General features: G+C 33.1%; 1 protein-coding gene and 2 long non-coding RNA genes across 6 annotated transcripts in view; 2 read left to right on the top strand and 1 right to left on the bottom strand.

The window, feature by feature from the left end:
* Positions 1-9,247, bottom strand: part of Smr (nuclear receptor corepressor smrter) — a 204,476-nt gene extending 195,229 nt beyond the window's left edge. For 2 of the 4 annotated variants that reach the window (XM_036376660.2, XM_036376661.2), the window contains exons 1-2: positions 9,137-9,247; positions 8,716-8,983 (exon numbers count right to left, since the gene is read on the bottom strand). The gene's annotated coding sequence lies outside the window, so the exon portion shown is untranslated. Of the gene's footprint in view, positions 1-8,715; positions 8,984-9,136 lie in introns of those variants that run through there. The other 2 variants (XM_036376659.2, XM_070110596.1) reach the window with 1 other exon arrangement.
* Positions 9,155-10,972, top strand: LOC138857590 (uncharacterized). The gene is made up of 2 exons (XR_011396723.1): positions 9,155-9,267; positions 9,336-10,972. It is a non-coding gene; the product is annotated as an uncharacterized lncRNA (long non-coding RNA).
* Positions 10,973-16,357: 5,385 nt separating this feature from the next.
* On the top strand, positions 16,358-18,354 carry LOC138857588 (uncharacterized). The gene is made up of 2 exons (XR_011396720.1): positions 16,358-17,543; positions 17,618-18,354. It is a non-coding gene; the product is annotated as an uncharacterized lncRNA (long non-coding RNA).
* The last annotated feature ends 4,994 nt before the right edge of the window (positions 18,355-23,348 follow it).

Below are 23,348 nucleotides of genomic sequence, written 5' to 3'. Positions count from 1 at the left end.
GAGTAAATTGTATCTCAAACACCTGTATAAAATTTCATCAAAATCGGTTAAGTAGTTCGCGAGAAATCTTGACAACCGACTTTGAAAACACAGCTTCGAGAAAAACGCGTTTAAAGTTTTAAGTGACAATATAGCTGACCTCGAACGCGCAATTTTTCAAAGCTGTATTTCCAAACCTATTACTGATATCAACTTGAGAATTTGGGACAAAATTCTAGATATGTTATAGAATTAAATAAGACGATAAAAAAATTTTTTGAAGAACGGAAGAAATAATTTATTATTAAAATATTTGGTTTTAATTTTAACATTTTTTTGATTATAGTTTCGCAAAAACAAAACAGCTTATTGCGAAAGTAAACTTTGCAGTAAAAGTGTTCTGTAACGTCAAATTATACAGCGCATTATTTTTCAAAGTTTTTTTAACGTTGCATACCGACGATGTACGAGGTCTGTTCAAAAGAAAAGGTAAATTTTTTTGGAAAGTACTAATTTATTCATCAATATCTATATTGTCCAATCCTTGAAGCAATTCTGAAATTCGCTTTTCGGTATGGCCATCAGCTCTTTCTTCGATTCTGACCTAGCTTTCCTTTCATTTACTTCATCAGTTTAGGGAATAGAAAAAAGTCGCAGGGAGCCAAATCTGGTGAATACGGTGGTTGAGGCTTGATTACGGTTTTATTTCGTCCTCCTGAGCTATACTAATGCGACATTGCTTTTGCTCACAATTTTGCAGATTTGGAACAAACTTCGCTGCCACATGTTTCATGCCCAATAAATTCGGGAAAATTTAATGGAATGAGCCGATTAATATGCCAACATCCACTGCAACTTCCCTAATAGTGATTCGATGATTTTCAAAAACAATTTTTTTCACTGTTTCCATGTTTTCTGCAGTTGTTGACGTGGTCGCACCTCCAAGATGCTCATCGTCATCAACACCTTCTCGGCCTTCTATAAAGCGTTTGTACCACTTATATTTATTAAGACAAAGTAAACTCATCGAATGCCACAGTCAACATTTCAAATGCCTTCGAGCACTTTATTCCATTTTTAACGCAAAATTTAATACGTATTCTTTGATCCATTTCTTTCAAAAGTCAAAAATCGAAGAGCATACATATAAGTGACTAACCTTTTCTGTTGTCAAAAACAAACTACTAATCGAAATTGGCTCCTAATGCAAGCACATTATAAACATACATATGTGTCCGATTATAACAAAAACAAAATATCGATAATCGAATGTCACAGCCCGCGAAAAATCAAAATTCCCCTTTTTCTTTGAACGCACCTCGTACTCGTATAAATACTGTAGTGATACTTTGCAGTAGTACGTTTTCGAAGTCAGCCTAACTGTCATTAAAATATGTATACATCCAACGATCCGTTCATTTGAGCTAAGTTTGCAATAGATTATGATGACCCATTGGCAGTTATTTTTTTGTTACTACTGACGACCTTACATCAAACAGCTCTTAATATATATTTACATTAATAAACTAAACGAACAAGTGATAGCCATTGGAAACAAGTATATACCTGCGATAGCCAGTTTTACGTAACCGGAAGGGACCCGGACTGTCAACTCGGCAGCATTCCTGCGAATTTCTTCAGGGTTGTTTTCTGCCGCTACAACAACAACAGTATATACCTAGTAATAATAGATCAATTCCACATTTCACCGTATAAATTTCAGACTCCATAAATATTTCAATAGTCCTATTCCATAAGGCTATTGATGTATAGGGTCTAATTGCTCCAGCTACTAGAATAATTTTGCTTTGTGTATGGTTATCGATGTCAGTATACATAACTACGAAGCTAACAACCTTAAGTTTACATTTTTTTGAAGCATTATTTAAAGTATTTGACAGCTTTGCTAAAATTTGTGTAAGAATTTTAAGATTATACATAAAGAAAAAGAAAAGAATGAGCTTCATTTTAACTAAAAACCGTTGTGTTTTGTAGATATTAATAATATTGTAAAGCTGATTAATTTATTTAAATATAAAGTATGCATACATACATATTTTCATAAAATATATCAATGAACTTAAAACAAAAACTCACAAAACAGCTACTAGCTGTTAAGTTGCCCATAGTTAGTACCCGGTGGCATAAGTTAAATTCTAGCATTCCATTATCAAATGGGGTGTAAATTAACAAATTAATTAAGGAGTATATAAACAATATAGTATATAAATTTATAGAAAATTCAACAATCTAACTCAATTTGTGTATTGCCGTAGAACATTTTATGGAACGGTTTCTCTGATATTGATGTAAAAACTGATTTAGAGCTTATGTTAGGCCAAATTTTAGACTAAGATATTGGGTGCGTTCGAGATGGCAATCACGACAGCAGTGTTGCAAATTTGTCAAAGTACCACGTTCTGCGTGAATTTTTGGCAACACTTGCAACAGCATCACGTTCTGCTGTCATTTTTTGCACGCAATTTATGCAAATAATCGGCAACACTAAATTTTTGTCTGCACATCAGCAGAGATCAGAAAATATGCAACACAGTAGCTGTACTGCTGCAATTATTACGTAGCTCGAACGCACCCATTTTTTTACACAATGTTTATTTACATGAATCAAAAAAGTAAGATCCATAGACAAGCACCTCGGTTTTGTATTGGCAAATGTGTTAAGTTTCGATTGTCTGCATTTGATAAACATTAAATGTTACTTCGGTGGCGTAAATTATTCATAAATATACCAGAACGTTCTTGTAGCACAAATAATTTTGAGAATTGCTGAGTTCATAATTTACGGACTGATAAAAATTCAGACCTGTTCCGGTTACCCACTTCTAGCAAGTGAACCTCATTATTGTTCTATTAAATTTTAATTTTGATTTCTTCTCATGCATATCTACATATATATTCTAGAAATCATTTTGTATTCAGAGTTTACTTCCAAAACGGCAAAAATAATTGTTAATTGAATTTACATATTATTTTGAGCGTTCATAATTTGTTAAACTGAATTACCAATAATTTGCTTAAAATTGTGTAATATTTCTTCAACCAAATTTAGCTTCTATTCCAACAATAAAGATACCTTTTAAACAAGTAAGAAAGAGCTAAGTTCGTTTGTAACCGAACATTTCATACTCTTGGAACCTTCGAGGATCAGAGCCAAGTAAATACCTTCAGGTGTTGGCAGTATTAAAAAAATGTGGCGAAAGGGTTCAACTTCATTGTTGGAAGAAATCGTAAATGGATTAAAATCAAATTTGGTATCATATTAACTTATTTTGAAGGTCATAGAGACCTTTAGTTTTATTACTATATTTTACTTCCGGTCAGCGAAAATTATTGTATAACTTTTAAGAAAACGTGTCCACTTAATTTCATTAAAATATCACATATTTTGACTAATAAAAACGGTTTAAAATCAGGTCGAAAGTCGGAAATCATTATATATATTGGGTTCTAAGAAATGGAAGGGCTGATTGCATTAATTTTTGACATCGTTCATTTATAAATATAAACATACCATATATATGGACCAGAACCGTGCGTAGCGGCTGGTCCACACACCATTAAAGAGCTGCTCCGTAAAGAGGAAAGGGCAGGCAGGGAGAGACATTGGCAACATCTCCAAGGCATGCGCCATGCCAGGTTGCTAATGGGGGGTTATAACCTCAGACGGTTTAAAACCGTAATCAATCTCCCGAGGAATAAATTCCGGCTACTGGTCGCGTTCTACACCGGACATTGCAGACTCAACAAGCATTTATTTAACATGGGCTTGGTCTCCTCTGCAAACTGCCGGTTCTGTGACATGGAGTCGGAAACCCCAGAACACCTGCTTGTGGACTGCACAGCAGTCTGCAGACGCAGAATTAAGGCCCTGGGATCCATGTTTCCAAACAGGGATCGCATCGCTTCACTAGCACCTAGCAGTATATTGGAGTTCATCAATATGCTGGGGCTAGATGAGTCGTTGTGACTTAGGGGAGGGCACAATAGACCATAGGTCGCGGTGCATACCTCAATCTTTATCTATCTATATGGAGTAAAGTCAGCCGGATGTTCGAAAATCGTGATATTAGTTATATGGGGCTAATGCAAGTTTGCTACCGATTTGATCCATTTTAGGTAAAAAGATACACTGTTATTACAAAAATACGCTCTCTCAATTTCATTAAAATAACTCTCACATTGCCCGATATATGTGGTCAACTGGAAGTTCGAAAATATTAGGTATATGAAGTTTAAGGGAAGTATTGACTCCATTCAACCTATTTTTGACACAAGAGTATATTATAATCAAAAGAATATTTTCCCAGGATTTTAATAATATATTTCACAGATTGACCGATATTTTCGGCAAGAAATCAGACATACGCACTGGGGTCCACTTATTTTAATGGAAAGCCGATTACACATCTATTTAGAGTGTCATTGGAATCAGGCATGTTTTCATCAGCATGGAAGATCTCATTTATTAGTCCTATACATAAGTCCGGATCCAGATATGATGTATCCAACTACAGGCCCATCTGTATTCAAACGTCGTTGTCTAAACTATTTAAAAAAATAGTTCTAACCCAGATCACCACAGCATTTCAGAATATAATATCTTCAAGGCAACATGGATTCATCTGCGGTCGATCCACCACTACCAATCTCTACTTATATACTACCTACGTTCTGGATGCAATGAACCATGGTCTCAGTACACACACTATCTACACTGACTTCTCCAAAGCCTTTGATACAGTAGACCACGAGACGTTAATTAATAAACTAAATTGGTACGGAGTAAGAGATAAAGCTTTAGATTGGATACGGTCTTATCTATCAGGTAAAAACCTACAGGTTCGCGTAAACGGTTATATATCAAGTGAGCATGAAGTAACGTCTAGTGTTTCACAAGGCTCTCATCTAGGACCCATTCTCTTCATTATATTTATTAATGATATTGGTGATAATTTCAGTAATGAATATCTTATGTATGCAGACGATCTAGAAATATTCAGAAGGATAAACAGCATCGAAGAGCAGTCTCCAATTGGTGCAATTTGCTTTGGCTTAAAACTTAATAAAAGTAAATGTGTTACAATGAGCATCTCTCGCTCACACTCTCAGCATCTGCCAGCATACAGCCTTGGTCTACACTACCTAAAAGAGGTTTCTTCAGAGGTTTTTCTCGTTTAAAACGCTTGGATTTATACTAAGAACAGGTAGAGAGTTGAGCGATGTACATACAATTCTATACCTTTTCAACTCACTCGTCCGTCCGATCCTGGAATACTGCAGCATTATATGGGCACCTTACACCCAGGTACTAGTCGACAGGGTGGAAAAAATTCAAAAAAAATTTGTAAACTTATTGTATACTACATGTACACCCGGGGTTCGCTGATGAGCACAGAAGATGTCTACAAGCAATTCAACATCGTCAATCTACTTAACCGTAGACAAGCTGTTGATCTGACATTCTTCTATAAAGTAATTAACGGATTAATACTGTCACCTGAGGTTCTTGAACAATTATAGTTTACTGCACATAGACTAGGGCTAAGAAATGCTAGACTGTTAACCGCATCCAGAACAACTAAAAGCTTTGTCTACCATGGGCCTATAAATAGAATCATCAACCTAGTCAATGAGCACTGCTCCAACATCAACTTCCAGGATGACTTGCTGTCTACTTTTAACTCAAAGATCAACGAATTGTTAATGAATAAATAACCATAACTCACTTATGTAATTCACTATATCATTGCTATCATCAAATTGTTTCCTTATATAATTCATCATTAAAATAATGTATTAACTTATTTATTTTTGGCACTATTATAGTGCAATAATTATCTGAGTGTATTTATACGCGGACTTATACCCGTCTCAGCAATTACTACGTTAAACATTGTTTATCTATCTTTATGTATGTATATAGCCGATCGGCGTTTATTATTGAAATAAATAAATAAATAATTATTGCATACCTAATTTTAAAGCCGGCAGCCTTCATTTACCATCTTGGGTGTAAATTGTGCTTTTATATCTATGAAGCATTTAGTTATTGATTTATCACACTTTTAGTAGATTTTACCCGTTTTATCAGGAATCTTACAAATCGTAAAACAATTTGATGATAAGTAGTCCCCCGAATGTAGCTCTTTTTACGAAGAAATGTGGCTGCAAGAATAAAGTTGGCAAAAAAACATTTAAATTGGCCAACTATAAATTGGTAGAATGTGATATAAATACCATAAAATGTATTTGCGTTATTTTTTATGTGTGTTGTCAAATGAAGAAAAAAGTTATTCCGAAGTAACTTAGGGTCGGCTTTAGAATAACGTCCCAGGCTTTCGGGGATAAAAAGGGTATGGGCGGATAGAGGAGATCCTCCAGTTCAAGAATAGCCGCGGGAAACTTATAGTTTTCGAGATATTTACGTTTAAAGTTAAAAATTTAAACTATTTAAAGTACGTATTTTTGCGATTTAAAATGAATTATACACTTATATTTTTCACTTTTATATCCACTAACACTTGACTAATCCGTTTTTAGAAATTTTTTGTTATATTAGATGCTGCAAAAATAGCTTTATTTCAATATTTAAATCATTCTTCAATTTTATTAATTTTGACAATAACAAAAAGGTTGTGAATGTCAAAACATCAGTGTTGCCATACTAATATATTTTGTAAACGAAGAAAAATAAAATAAACAGAGAGATTGTACCCTAGATACAGGAAACTACGCAAAAAGAATTTCTGCGCGTAAAAACTTTGGTACACCCTGGTGTTCGATCGACCAGGGTTATTTTTTTTTTAAGCGCGGCCGAAGGCCCCCAACGCAAAAAGGAGTTCTGCGCAAAAAAACCTTGATACACCCCGGTGTTGGACCGACCAGGGTTATTTTTTTAAAGCGCGGCCGAAGGCCGCCAACGCAAAAAGAAGTTCTGCGCGAAAAATATTTTGATACACCCCGGTGTTGGACCGACCAGAGTTATTTTTTTTGAAGCGCGGCCGAAGGCCGCCAACGCAAAAAGAAGTTTTACAAGAAAAAAGTAATATTGTCATAGAGGGGATAACATAATACTTAACATCAATGCTTTGTAATAGTTATTTCTCTAGGTTTTGGATTCCTGTATTTGGGGTATTATCTGTTTTAATTTCTTTCAGTTCAATTACAAAAGATGTCGATAAGGTAACACTGGTTATTTGAAATTTTGCAACCCTTTTGTTATTGTCAGAATTAATAGAATTTAACAATAATTTAATTATTGAATTAAACTATTTTTGCACTATATATTGTAAAATAAACGTGTACAAACGACTTAGTGAAGTGTTAGTGGATATAAAAGTGGAAAATATAAGTGTATAACTCATTCGAAATGGGAAAAATGCGTACTTTAAATAGTCGAAATTTTGAAATTTAAACCCAAATATCTCGAAAAATATAAGTTTCCCGCGGCTATATCTATATATATTCTTACGGTTTTCCCGTAACTTAATTTTCGAACTTGACAATATAAAAGAAAGAGATTTATTCACAAAAATTATGTTACTTGAATGATTTCGACATTCATATAACTTGAAATATAACATATTATTTAATAACTATAAAAAAGCTCACCTTTAAATGTTGTAGTAAATTAAATTAATCTGATAAGCTCTTCTGCAACCCGTATGTCCGGAGTATTAAACAAAATTTACTTTAAAAAAATCACTTTCAATTTGAACATTACACTTTTAAAACATTTTATTGAGATATATAAGGCACTCAATTAAACCTTTTTTTCTAGCAAAGCAACAACATAATGTGTTATTTTAATTTAAATTCACCTATATAATTTACAACCTCACGTTTGAAGAATATGTTATAAAAATTAGTTTTTATTTAGAACTTTAGATTTTATGAAAAGAATTGAATAGCAGTATATCGATTTTTATTTAATGTATCTAATAAAAACACAAATGTTTACTTATGTTTCAAAGCTTCAGATTTTGGGAAAACTTTGTCCTTTATGCTATATAAAGTACATATACTAAGTTATGATAGGATTTCTTTCAAACTATGAGTTACTATTCATTTAATCACTTGACCTTAAACTCATTTATTTGTTTAAAATTAACATTTTCCGTATTCATTCATTCTATTATTTTTAGACTTTGCTTTTTGCGATTTACTTTATTAGACGCAAGCGTTACACAATTGATTTTATGGCTTGCTTTCGACATTACCTCTTTTTTTTTTCCATTTACACTTTCATAACTTTTCACTGAACCATTTATATATTATAGCATATATTTCACATAGTAACATTTTGATATATTATTTAAACTTGTAAAGCTCTTTGATCCATTTACTAAATTTACACCAACACCGGCCATTCAGCGAAGTCAGTCATTCCACGCGATATTCGATTTATAGCAACAATATTCGTACACATATTCACAAATATATAACTTATACAAGAAAATCTCCGAAATTTATTGAAATTAACAAATAATTTTTTTTTTTAATTTCAGGAACATTGTTCCAAAGAACCTGGCTAAGCTGGCTGTTCTTCATATAAAACGAGAATGCGCCATGCGGAGTTCAGTGTGGGGGGCGTGCCGTAGATGACGTAGTAGTGAAATAGAGAAAAAAAACACTTTAAATCGTCAATGAGAGGTACCAGCCAAACGCAACCACCTCTCATTTATTCATATGCACTTTAGATTTATCTATTTTTACCTTTTTACAATAAATTCTGCAATTTTTACGAAATTTTCGCAATTTCTTCATCCGGATCACAAAACGCACCGCCGACGAAGAAACTTGCTAAAAAAATTTATTTCACATCTTCTATGTTGCTTCTTCTTCTTCGACAATGCTCACACTCACTCATAACCGAGACCAGAGCGAACGAGAGAATTTCAAATTACAAGAGCGAACGACATCGAACACCCAACAAATATGACCAACATGTCCTTGCTCGATGGCTTACAATACAACATTAAAACTGAAATAATATATAATATTATTAATTTCATCCGTTCTCTGCGTGTGTTTACAAATTCATTGAAAATATTTTCATCTTAAGTAAGAACTAAATGTTTTTTGCGTTCTATCAACAGTTGGACGAGCATCAAACCCTTTTTTGAATCATACTTACAGAGTTCGAAAAAACATTCTTTGGTACACACCACAGTTCACCACAACGAGCATTCCTTTTGAGTTTTGCGAATAGACCCCGAAGACCACTTTTGGTGTTGCCATTCAAGCATGTTTGTGCATTTTGTTTGAGTAAGTTTTTGCATTATGCCTCTCCTTTACTTCGTGTCTATTACCTTGCTTTGCTTTATCATTCGCAGCCAAGGGCTTATTAACGCTGCTGTTCTCTTTCGACCCGCCTTATTGAGGCATATACATTAACATGCTCAGGTACAAATATATGTATGCGCATGTGTAAACATGAAACTTTGTGCTTGTCTACCGCTTCGCAATCACCTTCGTTAAAAAAATTCTCTTTCTTGGTTTTGTGTTGTATTTTGGAGCCGTAGCCGTCGCTGTCAACGCCGCTTTTGCTGCCGGCGCAAGATGAGTTTTCATATTTCATTTCCTTCCCTCTGCTACTACGTTGGTTCTTCTCCAACACTTCTTCTTCTTCCATCATGTATGGGCATATTTATATACATACTACGTAGTAATGAAATATGTATGTGCGTACGGCCCTGTTAATTTTCGAGTGCAGGAGTTTGAGTATTACCCCATAGTCTTGACATATGTACATATTTTGTGTGTGTTTGTTTTTGTTATATTATATTTTGATTTGCTTCTTTTTTTATTCATTTTTTTTGGTTATTTTAATAGATGTGAAATAAATTTCACTAATTCTGCTATTGCAACTTATTATTTTTTCATTCACATTTGTTGCCTGCTCACCATTCCAGCTCCCTGGTGTGCTTGTTGGGCATATGCGATGTTGCCGAGTTTCCCACGTTAAAAATAGAAAAGAAATTTAAGCTCCAAGTTTTGCAAAATTACAGCAATTTTTCATCAAAGTAATTCTTTAATATTCTAAGTATATAATAACAATTACATTTTGTGTATGATTCTCGGTCTGTGGAACATTTTTCAGGATGAAAGGCTCCAAAAAATGCAAAATAAGGGTATGAGACTTACATATATTGCAATGTAGTAAATATATGTATGCACATACACACATACATCAATTACAGTAATGCTTGAAACTTTAAAATGGCTTAATATCAGCGAACGATTTCAACTGGGTGCTCTTATGACAGTCCACAAAGCTAAAAATCAAAATGCACCAAAATATTTAGCTAATAAAATTGAGTAACATAAGTAGGATCACAAAAATATGAATTAAAAAAATACTGTGACTTTATAATTATTTAACAAAGCACAAAATTCACTATTTTACATCTACTTACTTACTTATATGCACATACATTCGTATGCATGTAGGTTTAAGATTGGATAATACATTGCCAATGGAATTAAAATAGAAATCAGAAATATAGTATCTAAGCCAAACTGTATTAAATTTATTAGAAGTAAGAGAAATACTGTAACATAATCTAAAGTAATTGTATATACTAATAAATATTAATAATGTATTCATACTTATACACTACATGCATACATATGCATATATATAGATATGATGCATACATATGCATGTACATACATATGATGCATACATATGCATATACATAGTATATAAGTATGTAAGTATGTACATAAAATTAACTACGTATACTGGTATTCAAGGGTGTATGGAATCCAAGACAAATTTGCGTAGTTGTCAGAATTGCTTACCAATTCTGATTTTCAATGGTGTCACAGAACCTGATTGGATTTTCGTATTTTCAAAAATATGCAAAACCAATATTCGAATCAGCAGTTTACTATTGTGACAAAACTTACAAATGAAGTGTTTGATAAATTTGAAATACCGAATAAAGCCTACTAATGTTTACAATGAGTTTCGCTATTTTAACTTTTATTTTATTTAAGGAAAAAAGCAACCTAAAAATAAAAGGAAGATATTAAAAGATCATAGTAATCCACTTGATGCACCAGGGGAGTCGCATGTGAAATTTGGCTTGCATTTACTTGTATGTTTGTATACATGCTTACTTTACATATTAAGATCCTATTATTGACTAAATAAAGACGCATTTGGGTCTTAAAATACATTTATTACGTTTTGTAAATCCTTTTAAAATATCTGGATTTTTTCCATAAACTCAATAATTATCACATTTTGAGTTTAACGTTTTCCCCTATAGAATACATTATCTTCTTAACTTATATTTAAAATCTGTCAGCGACTATTGTCTCTGTCAGCGACTATCGTCGTCAGATAAAATTGGTTTCCGGGGACTCAAAACCGATATAATTTCTGTTTCGAACGTCAAACAAAAATATCTGAATTCATGACACCTACTACATTTTTCTATCGGTTTCAATTCCGATCCCGACAACTATCAGATTTTACAAAGCATTATAAGGCAATGAACGACGTTCCGACCAAGGTCTGTCAACTCGGCACCATTCCTCGAAATTACTTCAGGAATATTTTCTGCCGCTACAATAACAACAACATGTGATGTAAAAATGAAATAAAACGCTCAAATTTGCTCAAAATGGATTCTGTTTTTTTTTTGTTATGTTATACAGATAATTTTTTACCATTTATGGTTAGAACATAATGTCGGCCAAATGGCCACCTCGGCTCCGTTGGCCTATCTCCGGATATAGTGCGCTGAATGTTATCTTCGAGCTGCTCGAGCGTTGTTGGTTGATTGTCGTAAACCTTTGATTTAACATACTCCCAGAGCAAACAATCTAGAGGCATGATCTTGGCAGTCATTAGACTGGGCAATTTTTTGAAATTTACGAGTCGCCAAACTTTGGACGCAGTATGGCCATGTTTAGATGTGAAACATGAGGCGGTGCACCGTTTTGTTGGAAATAGAGATCGTCCGTGTTGATTTCATCAAATTCCGAGAAAAATTTGCATTTCCTGCTTCATTTCTAAAGAGATTAGGCCCGATGATGCCGTCATACCTCAATCCGCTAGAAATGGGCCTTGTCAATGAAAATCGTCCTTGTCTTCCATCATTTCCAGCGCCCAATCGGCAAAGCTACTGCGCTTCAAATCTGTCCGCTTCAGTTCTTGTACGTGTGCGAACAGAATCTTATACGGATGCAGAGCCAAATACAACGCAAAATTCGCCCTGTTGTCATCGGAGAATGCCACTGCAACACTGGCCGGAACGGCAACTATATTTCCTTCACTACGGGCTTTTCTTTGACGGAAACGTGCCACAATATCGTGGAGAATATAATAATTTTCGAGTTTTGTAATTATACGTTTAATAGTACGCTCAGTAGGAGCATTATAACGGCCGTGTTTTGCGCGAAGAGCTCTCACAGTAGCCATCGGTGAACATGACTTTGCGTAATAATCTTAGACAATTCCTAAGCGTTGTACCAAAGTGAAACGTTAAATGATTATATGGCAATCCTTACTGAACACACTGACAAAATTTGACATAAATGCATAAACAAACATGCACATATTTTCGACATTAAACCATAGTATGGCAATACAACATACTATTACCGGAATAAAATGCTCCCTAAGTTTCATTGAGGTACCTAAGTAAGGTACCAAATACCATCACCAACATTTGTATATCAATACATATCAACCGGATGTTTGACAGACATACATACTATTATCAGAAAGATACTCTCTCCGAATTGCAATAATATATCTCACAAATTGACCATTATTTCCGGTAAAAATTTAGCACCAAGCACTGGGGTCCGCATTTAGTTTCTGATTTAACAGACTTTGGCAATTTTTAGCAAAACCGTTATATGGGGAGATGGCGTCATTCAATTTCATCCTTTTTTACCCTATCGAAGAAAGAGTCAAAAATATTCATTCTGTGAAAATTTAAGTCATATAGCTCAAATGGTTTAGGAGATATATACATTAAACTTATTAGGGAGCTGGCTCATGTCGACATTTTAAAACTTTTTTAACCTTGTACATATCTATGCCCCCGCTAGCCAATGCAATTCCCTGAATTTAGTGCTTAGTTATGGCATTTTATAGGTTTTCAATTAATGGTGTTTTGTGGGCGTGGCAGTGGTCCGGTTACACCTATCTGCAATACCCAACTTCTTATGGTGCCAAGGAGCATGTGTACCAAGTTTCATCAAGACGTCACCGAATTTCAACTCATCTCATCATCCTGATCATTGATAAGTATACATATACATATAACCCTATATCTATTTCGATTAGTTTTATGTGAAACAAACAACCTTTAGGAGAACAAAACTATTATACTCTGTAGCAACATGTTGCAAGAGTATAAAAAGGGAAAAAGTAGTCGATTCCCAATATTTATTCAGGTTCTGCTTTTACTGCTCTGTTCACCGTGCTTTTGTGCTAAAGAATTAAACGTACATACACTCACACATATGTAGGTATCGGTAATACATAATGTTTATTACTGAGGATTATTGATATCACGATATGGTTTTTGCGGTAGAACAGTTCCATGATTATTTTTCGAAACACTGAAGGGCTAGCTGGACGTTTAACATATGTATGTATGTTTTTACAGTATTTTTACAGTATCTTTCACAGATTTCTTTTAAGTTTGTAATTAATGTTAATTTAATTTTATGTTTTCTTTTGTTTTTTTTTACGAGGAGGAAGCATCGAAAGCCTAAACCCCACGTCAGTGTGCAACTTTAATCCAACTAAACCTCCTACCGTCATGTAACTTTCCACCCGGTACCACCGTCAAGTATTCCGTCCGGAGGATGGTTGAGTTGAGTGCTCATACGTTTGTAGTAGCCTCAATGCATTCAGTAACAAATTGCATTTACTTGGCCCCACCTCTGTTGGTATTAAACCCGCCCCGTGCAATGTTTGTCGCCAAACCCTTCCCTTATGCTTTTTTTACTTTTGTTTTAATGCATTAGTTTGGTCCGCGTTCTAGTGGTCCGTTAAGTTTTGGATTTTAATTTTATTGGATTTAATTTTATGTACATATGTGTATATGTAAGTACTTATACTCAAATCATTTAAATAACAACGAAAAAATCTCAAAATTAATTGTTAATTTTAAAATTTTCGTACTCTTAACGGGTAGGTAGTGGGTTTATAAAAAATGTTGACTCAAGCCGTGGCTCCTTGTTAACTGAATAGTAGGGAAAAGAAAGAAAAATTTAAAATAGAGAAAAAAGTATATATAGATACATACATATGTACATATGAGTGTAGTTTAATTTCTATAGGCCAATTTAATAAAGCGTATACATTTTCTCAATAACTATGTGCTTATGTGCTCTTTACCTCAAAAAGTATTGTGTTTTTCACTTCAAATTAATTTATTCTTTAACATGCAAACAAACAAGTTTAACTTAATTTGTTGTTTAATTGTTTGCAAAGCAATTTTGATAATTTCAGTAAAAATGATACCAAGTCAAGTTTCTATGCATCAAATCGAAAAAATTATCGATGTTTTCTTTTAATTTACATCCCTACCCTAATCTCTACTTTTGCTGTCATGAATATAAATTTCGATTTGTTAATAACAATAAATATACATACAATACTTAAAATTGCGTGCGTCATGTTCTATGTACAATATATATACTTATGTATATAGATAAATATGCAATATTTCAGTAAATAATATTATTAATAAAGTAATCTTAAAATTTCACATAATAAATTCAAGGAAGGAGCAGCGGCTATGTTGCATGCTTTAAAAAAAATCCCTACAAAATCATAGAAGGCATACAATTTAATAACCCCCATTAATTAATAAACTTCAACTTTAACCACATACTTATTTATGTATTTATCTACATACATACATATGTATGTGCACACTTATCTCCATACATACATATGCATGAGTGTAACTAGTTTGGCACTTCTATTTATAGTGTTTACTAGGTTTTAATATTGAACCTGTTTTTTTTTTAATCGGCGGCATAATTTTATGTACATACCTATGTAAGTATGTATGTACATACATTCTTTCTGTTTTTATGCTTGTCTATACATTCATACTATGTATCTTATTAGATTATCTTAATCTCAATCAGCCCAAAGATAAGGTTTTAATTTAAGACCTCACCCATCGTCCACTAACAAATCCAATCAAATTTGCAAAATCGATGAGGAATTAGTATAAAAATTTCTGACGAAATTTAATTCTATTCTAGTAGAAAATGAATTTCGGCTACTCGAAGTAGAAAAGCCGAAGGAAAAAGGTTAGAAAAATTATGTTAAGAGTAATGTTTGCAAATAACGCGCTACATAAATACCATATCTACGCATGTACATAAGTATGTATTTACACTTGCACAAATAAGTCATGTATTTTACGTACGCATGTATGTACATACATATCTACAATGTTTAAACAAAAATTGCGACGACTGCTCTCAGTCCTCTCTGCTATTCATACCTTGAAAATTCGCTCCAGCCATGCGAGTAGGCCAGCAACTCAGTCAGCAGGTAAGTAAAATGATAAGAGAGCAACGTGGCGTTAGGGTCGCTAAGCCAAACATAAGCAGTAGTAGGCGACGAAAACGTAGTCGACGCAGTTGAAGTTTGGCAACATGGCTCAATTTATTTTATTCACCTCATCTGCAATTTATATCAAATAAAAATAAAAACCCACACTCCAAGCAGCAACGAAGTTAGCCGTGGCAGCACTACAAACCTGCCATCCCGTCGGAATAACAACTGGCGCTAACTTGTTCCACCGGCAAAACGACTCACACAAATCTACATAAATATACAATGTATGCGCGTACATCTGTAAATTTCAAGTGTATGGATGTACTTATGTATATGTATAAGCAAATCTTTACACAAATGTCTATGCGAACTCACCCTACAACCCTACAAGACAGTCATCTAACCGGTAATATTAAAAAGAAGAAAGTTTATATAATTTTCTTAAGAGCCTTGTGCAAGAACTGATGTAAACAAACGTATGTGTGTGAGTTTGCATCTCTATTTACACATGGGTATTCGGAATTAATTCACTATATATCTATACTGCGCGCTCTCCTGTCTTATTCTGAGTCATTGCAGACCATAAATTCATTATATCCGAAAATTGTCAGTTATAACTGAAAAGCTATCATAGCTGCCATTTGTCAGTTATAACTGTAAATTTATCACAAGTGAAAAATTCGCTTGCGCTGTAGTATTTTTTAATTCTTAAATAAATTTAAAACTTTTTATAAAAATTAGTTATAATAATAGAGTGCAACAAAAATATAATTAAAAAATAAATTATGAAAAGAAATTTTCACTTGCACGTGTTTCCCCAGTTCAGGGATATTTAGGAATTTAAAAATGCTTAAATAAAATTGAAAATTCAAAAAAAAATGTAATTTTATTTAAAACCTAATAATAACCTACGTATATTATATTTGAAAACTCCTTCTTTATTTATTTAACGAAATAGCTGAATGCTTTAGTACTGTCACTACTGACAGTCAAATGAACAGTAAAATGACCGTCAGCGTTTACGATTTTTCCGAAAGAAAAATTTGTATACGTCGAAAAAAAACAACACACATTTCCATAGGAGAGAGAAGTTGTGAAATACCTCTGTAGCTGTTATTCTGTGCGATAAACCAAAAGTGCTACGTGCTCCTGTGCAATAACTCTTTTTGTGTTAAAAAAATAAATAAATAACGAAGGAGGAGGAAATTATATTTTTATTTGGTTCTCATTTTAGTGAAGGCAATTTTAAATTCCGAAATATCCATGAATTTGAGAAACATGTACAGCAGAGCTTTTGAGAGGAGAAAGCATATTATTTAATTATATTTTTGTTGCACTCCTCTTTTATATTTATGTACTCGTATATTATTATAACTAATTTTTATTATAAGTTTTGAATTTATTGAAAAATATAAAAATTGTATTATACACTGCGAAACAGAGTTTTTCACTTGTGATAGATTTACAGTCATAACTGACAAACGGCAGCTATGATAGCTTTTCAGTCATATCTGACAAATTTCGGCTATGATGGATTTATGGTCTGAAATGTCTGCAGTATAGATATATAGTGAAGCAATTCCGAATACACATCTGTTAAAGAGAGATGCACACTCACACACATATGTTTGTTTTTGCACAAGGCTCTTAAGAAAATTATAGAAACTTTGTTCTGCGCGCTGACAAAATTTTTCCAGCTATGACTATCATATTACCGGTCAGATGACTGTCACTATTCTTGTAGCGCATGTATCTACAAATATATTAACGAATGAGTGTTACGAATGTACATGTGGATGTATTTTTAATTTGTACTTAAGACCACATGCACCCATCCGCAGAGGCAGAGAGCCTCTGTCTGAGAGAGTGACGCAGAAGTGAAATATAAAAGCATGAAAGTAAAACAAAAAAGAAAATTAATATTTAAAAGAGACAGAGGAAACATAACACCAACAAAACGTGTCGTTGCTGTTATTGTTGTTGGTTGGTGTGTTACTTTTCTTATTTTTTCCGACTTTGTTTTAATGTATGAAGAACTTTTTACATGTTGTGGTTGCCTAGTAATGCTGCAACGCTTCATCAATTGTACCGCATATTTTTGCCAACGAGAGCACCGCCACCACGCCGACAGTGCCGACATAGGCAGTGGAGCAAATGAGTTTCGAGCACAATCATAGCAGTCGCAATGAACCCAGGAGTGGTGAGTCGTCCATGAAAAACGATTCTCTCGCGCTGTGTATAAAGATATTGCTTTGCAAAGCTTCCTAAACCGCGAAGGGAACAAAAAAAAACGAGTTACCACTCACCTAACCGGTTTTTGAATTTGTAGTTACATATCCATAAATGTTTGTACGTCTATAAAGAGTTTTGCTAAATTTGAGACATTTGTATGTATGTATATATATTTGTTTAGAGTAATTTATATACATACATATATATGTATGTACATATTTACATTCGTATATATCTAGTATTTTGTACATAATTTATTATATATTTCAGTAATAAAGCACAGTTGTGGACAACTAAATAGAATAGTATGAATGGATATACTTATGTACATACTTCATATAAAACTAATTGTCAAAAATAAGTATGTATTTCTAAAGACAGCCACTGAACAAATACATGTATTTCATATACTCACGTGTGCTCAAAAGTTAAAATATAGGCTAGAAATCTGTTTACGTTCTCTTAAAAATTTGTTCTAGCAATAGCTACATATATATGTATGTACATGCATAAGTATGTAGAAAATGGAAAACTTTAAATAAACCATTGCCCAAAATAATCCTACAGTGGCTTTGTGGCGTTTTGTCTTTTATATTTTATTTAGTTGTTAACTACTGTAATAAATTACGACAGAGTAAACGTATTTATGTACTTATGTAGATATGTATATTATTTGAATGATATTTAGTATGTATATATCTATGTACTATATACTATACTTGAATCATATTCACTCTCTGGTCTCGTCTCATTTACTTATGTACCTTTCCATTTCAAAGCGACGGGTAATTTTGTTGCTACAGTGGCCCGCCCGATGTTATTATTTGTTTGAGAATTTTGTTTTTATAGATGCCAGATCCATAAAAAGTCTCTAAATAAATACGAGAATAGGTATAAATTGATGGAATTTATAACAGAAATTCGTCAATTTAAAAAAGTTTATAACTTTTCTGGTTGAGTTACGATATCGTAATGCTTTTGGAAATAGTTTTTAATACTCTTGCAGCAATGCATGATGTAGTCAGAAGCCGTAGTCTATTTAAAACAGTTTATAACTTCTTCTGGTTGAGTTACGATATCCTAGTGCTTTTGGAAATAGTTTTTAATACTCTTGGAGCAATGCATGATGTAGTCAGAAGCCGTAGTCTAGTTTGTTGTTTTGTACATTTCTGGACATAATTTTTACTCCATCTGACTCGACAATTCTTTTTAAAGGTTTGACATACTTGGTCGTTTCTAATAGGTTATTCACATACATACAACGTTTACATCGCTTTGTTTAAAAAATAATATATACGATGCATCGAGGCAAAGCAATACCAAGCGAAGGGACATACTTAAGTAAATGTTGGGCCACTTTCCCAAGCAACGGTTACCATTTTTATTAGAGACAATCACAGAAAGCAAAGCGTTCATTCTGACATAATATCCTTTGCTTTCTTAGCTTCGTTAAAGGGCACAAAATACCATAGGTCGCGGTACAAACCTCTTTAAATTATATTTTAGCTTCTTCATTAAAGTTAGAAATGAGTAAAAACACGTCAAGTGGACCCCCCATTTTCCACTTGATCATCGAATTTGAATGTGAGTATTTGTTCATAAAGTAGTCATCATGAGCAAGTAATCCCCCGCTCAGTTTTTTAAAATTTTAATTTTAACAACAATTTTTTTTTAATTGAAAATTTTTACTACTTTTAGTTAAAAAATTAATAATTAGAAAACTATTGGCGATTTTATAATGAAATTTTCAGGAGTTATAGTTCAAAACTTTTACTTTGAAAAAATATGTATGAATTTAAATAATTTTTTTTTTTTCAAATTGTTAATTAACTTTTAAGTTAAAAAATGAAAATTTTAATGACTTCTCCCTCAAAAGATTAAAAAATTTTATTTAGTTTTTTGCAATAAATATTAAAGTAACGAAATCCGCAAAAAAATTTGACTGATCGCGATTAGATTAAGCAAAAAAAATTTTTATGACGGGCGGTCAGCGCTGCTGGCATAGCGCTGCCGGTATAGCGGTTCAGCAACGCAACACTTAGAGTGTGTTGCATATTTCATTTGTATGTTGGGATGATGGTCTCACATTTTGCTTGCAGTGAATTAGCATGAATGTGGTAGAAGAATATGCATAATACCTACCCGCTTAATAGTTTCAAAGAAATACTTAAGACGGGAATTCCCTAATCCACCAGAATGTATTGAATACCAGCTATTAATATTTCAAGGCCAAATTTTTAACTGGAATGTCCTATTCTTTAAGTATTAAAAATTCATAATTTCTTTAAATTGAATATTTTTGAGTATCTTAGTCATAAAAAATAGTTTTCTAGTTATTAATTTTTTAACTAAAAGTAGTAAAAATTTTCAATTAAAAAATAAATTGTTGTTAAAATTAAAATTTTAAAAAACTGAGCGGGGGATTACTTGCTCATGATGACTACTTTATGAAAAAATACTCACATTCAAATTCGATGATCAAGTGGAAAATGGGGGGTCCACTTGACGTGTTTTTACTCAAATGTCAAGCAAAGCGAGGAAGGTTGTATGTGAATCGGCCATAATATTTTGCTTTTTATTTTTATTACCTCTTCATATCCTTGATGAAAGTTATGTTAAGCCAGTTCATACACAGACTCTTTTGTAACCCAAACCGGGTTATTGTTGGCGAGGGGACGATGAGGAAAGACGAAGGGACCATACCACTCGTGCTCGGGTGGCACGTTTTGTGTTCGTGTTCGTATCAGCTCGTTTCTACCCTTTTCAGCATTCCTTTACACTTTCGAATTCTTTGAATGATTGCAAGAGCGCTCGGTTTCAAAAGAATATATACCATTCGTTCAGAAATTTTAATTCTGTTATCTATTTTTTTGTATGTAATATGCAAATATGTATGATAGAATAATATAAATATTTTGAAAAATTGTAAATAAGGGGTATACTAAGACACTAAAAAACATTTAATTTAAATTTTTAATAACATATAGCGGTATTAAATGTAATAATATACGAGTATATATAAAATAATTGTAATAAAAATGGTAACTTTACCATTTTATATTTACATAAAATATTAAGATGCTTTAATATTTATTTCTTTTAACCGCACAGGTTCGAATATACTTTTTTTTAAAACAAGAATTGTAATTAATTTAAGGATGTTTTATAATAAATAGAAAAAAATATGGAGTAAAATAATTATGAATTTTTAAAACTTAAAGATTCGGAAATTCTTGTTATAAATTTGGCCTTAAAAATATTAGTAGCGGGTATTTAATACATTCTGATGGATTAGGGCATTCCCGACTTAAGTATTGCTTTGCAAATATTGAGCGGGTAGGTATTATGCATATTGTTCTACCACATTTATGGAAATTCATTGCAAAATATGAGACCATCAACCCAACATTCAAATGAAATATTCAACACACTCTAAGTGTCGCCAGAGAACGTATATCATACGTACATATACGTTCTCTGGTGTCGCGGAGCCGAACCACACAAACATTTGCGAAAATTGTATGAAAAGGAATACCAGAAAAACTCGATTTGAGTTGCGGGACTCTTTTTGCTCGTGTGAATGCACAGAGCGACACCAAAAGAGAATTTGCCGATAATGAGGGTCAAAAGATTATCATGTAAAGGCAGTATTATAGTACATTGGGACCTGTATTTATGTGCGTACGGATATGTATGTGCCGTTTCAGACAGGGATGCAAAAGAGTCTGATCTTTTTCAAATTTTCTTTTGGTGTCGCTCTGGGCATTCACACGGTCAAAAAGAGTCCAGCAACTCGAGTCTAGTTTTTCTGCATTCCTTTTCACAAAATGTTCGTAAATATTTGTGCGGTTCGACTGCGCAACACCGCGCAACACTGCATGCTGCGTATTTCATTTGTATGTTGAGATGATGGTCACACATTTTGCTTGCAATGAATTACCATGAATATGGTAGAACAATATACATAATACAAGTACCTACCCGCTAAATAGTTTCAAAAAAATACTAAAGACGGGAATTCCCTAATCCACAAGAATGTATTGAATATCCGCTACTAATATTTTCAAGGCCAAATTTATAATAGCAATTTCCTAATCTTTAAGTATTAAAAACTCATAATTTCTTTACTGCGTATTAAAAATTCATAATTTCTTTACTCCATAATCTATATCTTAATTTTCTCCTTATTTACAATTTGTCATAATATTTCTATTATTCTATGCATACATATTTGCATATTACATACAAAAATAGATAACAGAACTCAAATTTGCGATCGAATTCATTTGAAACCGAGCGCTCTTGCAACCATTCAAAGGATTTGAAAGTGAAAAGGAATGCTGAAAAGGTAGCAACGAGCTGTTACGAAAAAGAACACAAAGCGTGCCACCCGAACACGAGTGGCACGGTCCCTTCGTCTTTCCTCGTCGTCCCCTCGCCCACAATAAACTGGTTTGAGACTCTTTTGAGTCCCTGTCTGAAACGGCACTATGCGAACGGGGAATCAAGTATTCAGCAGCCCATTGTTATTATCTGTCTGCTCCTCTGTCCTTCGTACATATGAACATACTCGTATATATGTATGTATATAGCAGTATTATAGCAATTTGTTGCTTCGAGTGTTTTGCTCGAGTATGTGTCTGTCTGACTGACTGTTCGTCTATATCCCTACAAGAAACTGCTGATGGGTTCACCAATACACTCACATTTATTATGTCAGTACGGACAGTCAAATGAACAATAATATTACGTCGAAAGGAGACAGCATACATTTCCATAGAAGTTTCGAGAAGTTGTGAAATACTTATGTAACAGTTATTTCGTGCGACAAACCAAAAGTGTTGCGTGCTTCTGTGCAATAACCATTTTTGTTTTATTAAAAATAAATAAATAACAAAGAAGTTTTAAAATGGAATATTCGTAAGATTATTAAGTTTAAAATAAAATAATAGTTTCCGTTAATTTTAATTTTTATTTAGGCATATTTAAATTTCGTAATACCCATGAACTGGAGAAACACGTACAGCAGAGCTTTTAGGAGGAACAGCCATGGAATTAAGTGAAATTTTCTTTTCATAATTTATTATTGTTATTAAATTATATTGTGTAACAAAAATATTTTATATTTATGTATATTATTATAACAAATTTTAATTAAAAGTTTTGAATTTATTAAAGAAATAAAAATTATATTATCTACTGCGCAAAAGAATTTTTCACTTGTGATAGATTTACAGACATAACTGACAATTTGCAGCTATGATAGCTTTTTAGTCATATCTGACAATTTTCAGCAATGATGGATTTATGGTCAACAATGACTCAGAAAAGGACATGAGAGTGAGCAGTATAGATATATAGTGAACCAATTCCGAATACCTATGTGTTAAAGAGAGATGCAAACTCACACACATGCGTTTGTTTACATCAGTTTTTGCACAGGGCTCTTAAGAAAATTATAGAAACTTTGTTCTGCGCGCTGACAAAATTTTTTCAGCTGTGACTGTCATATTACCGGTCAGATGACTGTCACTGTTCTTGTAGGGATGGTTTGCTGCAT

Source organism: Bactrocera oleae, chromosome 5 (assembly GCF_042242935.1).
Source record: "Bactrocera oleae isolate idBacOlea1 chromosome 5, idBacOlea1, whole genome shotgun sequence".
In the NCBI taxonomy this organism is placed as follows: Eukaryota; Metazoa; Arthropoda; class Insecta; order Diptera; family Tephritidae; genus Bactrocera; species Bactrocera oleae.
Note: the sequence above shows the minus strand (reverse complement) of the source record. Positions and strands in the feature narration are given on the sequence as shown.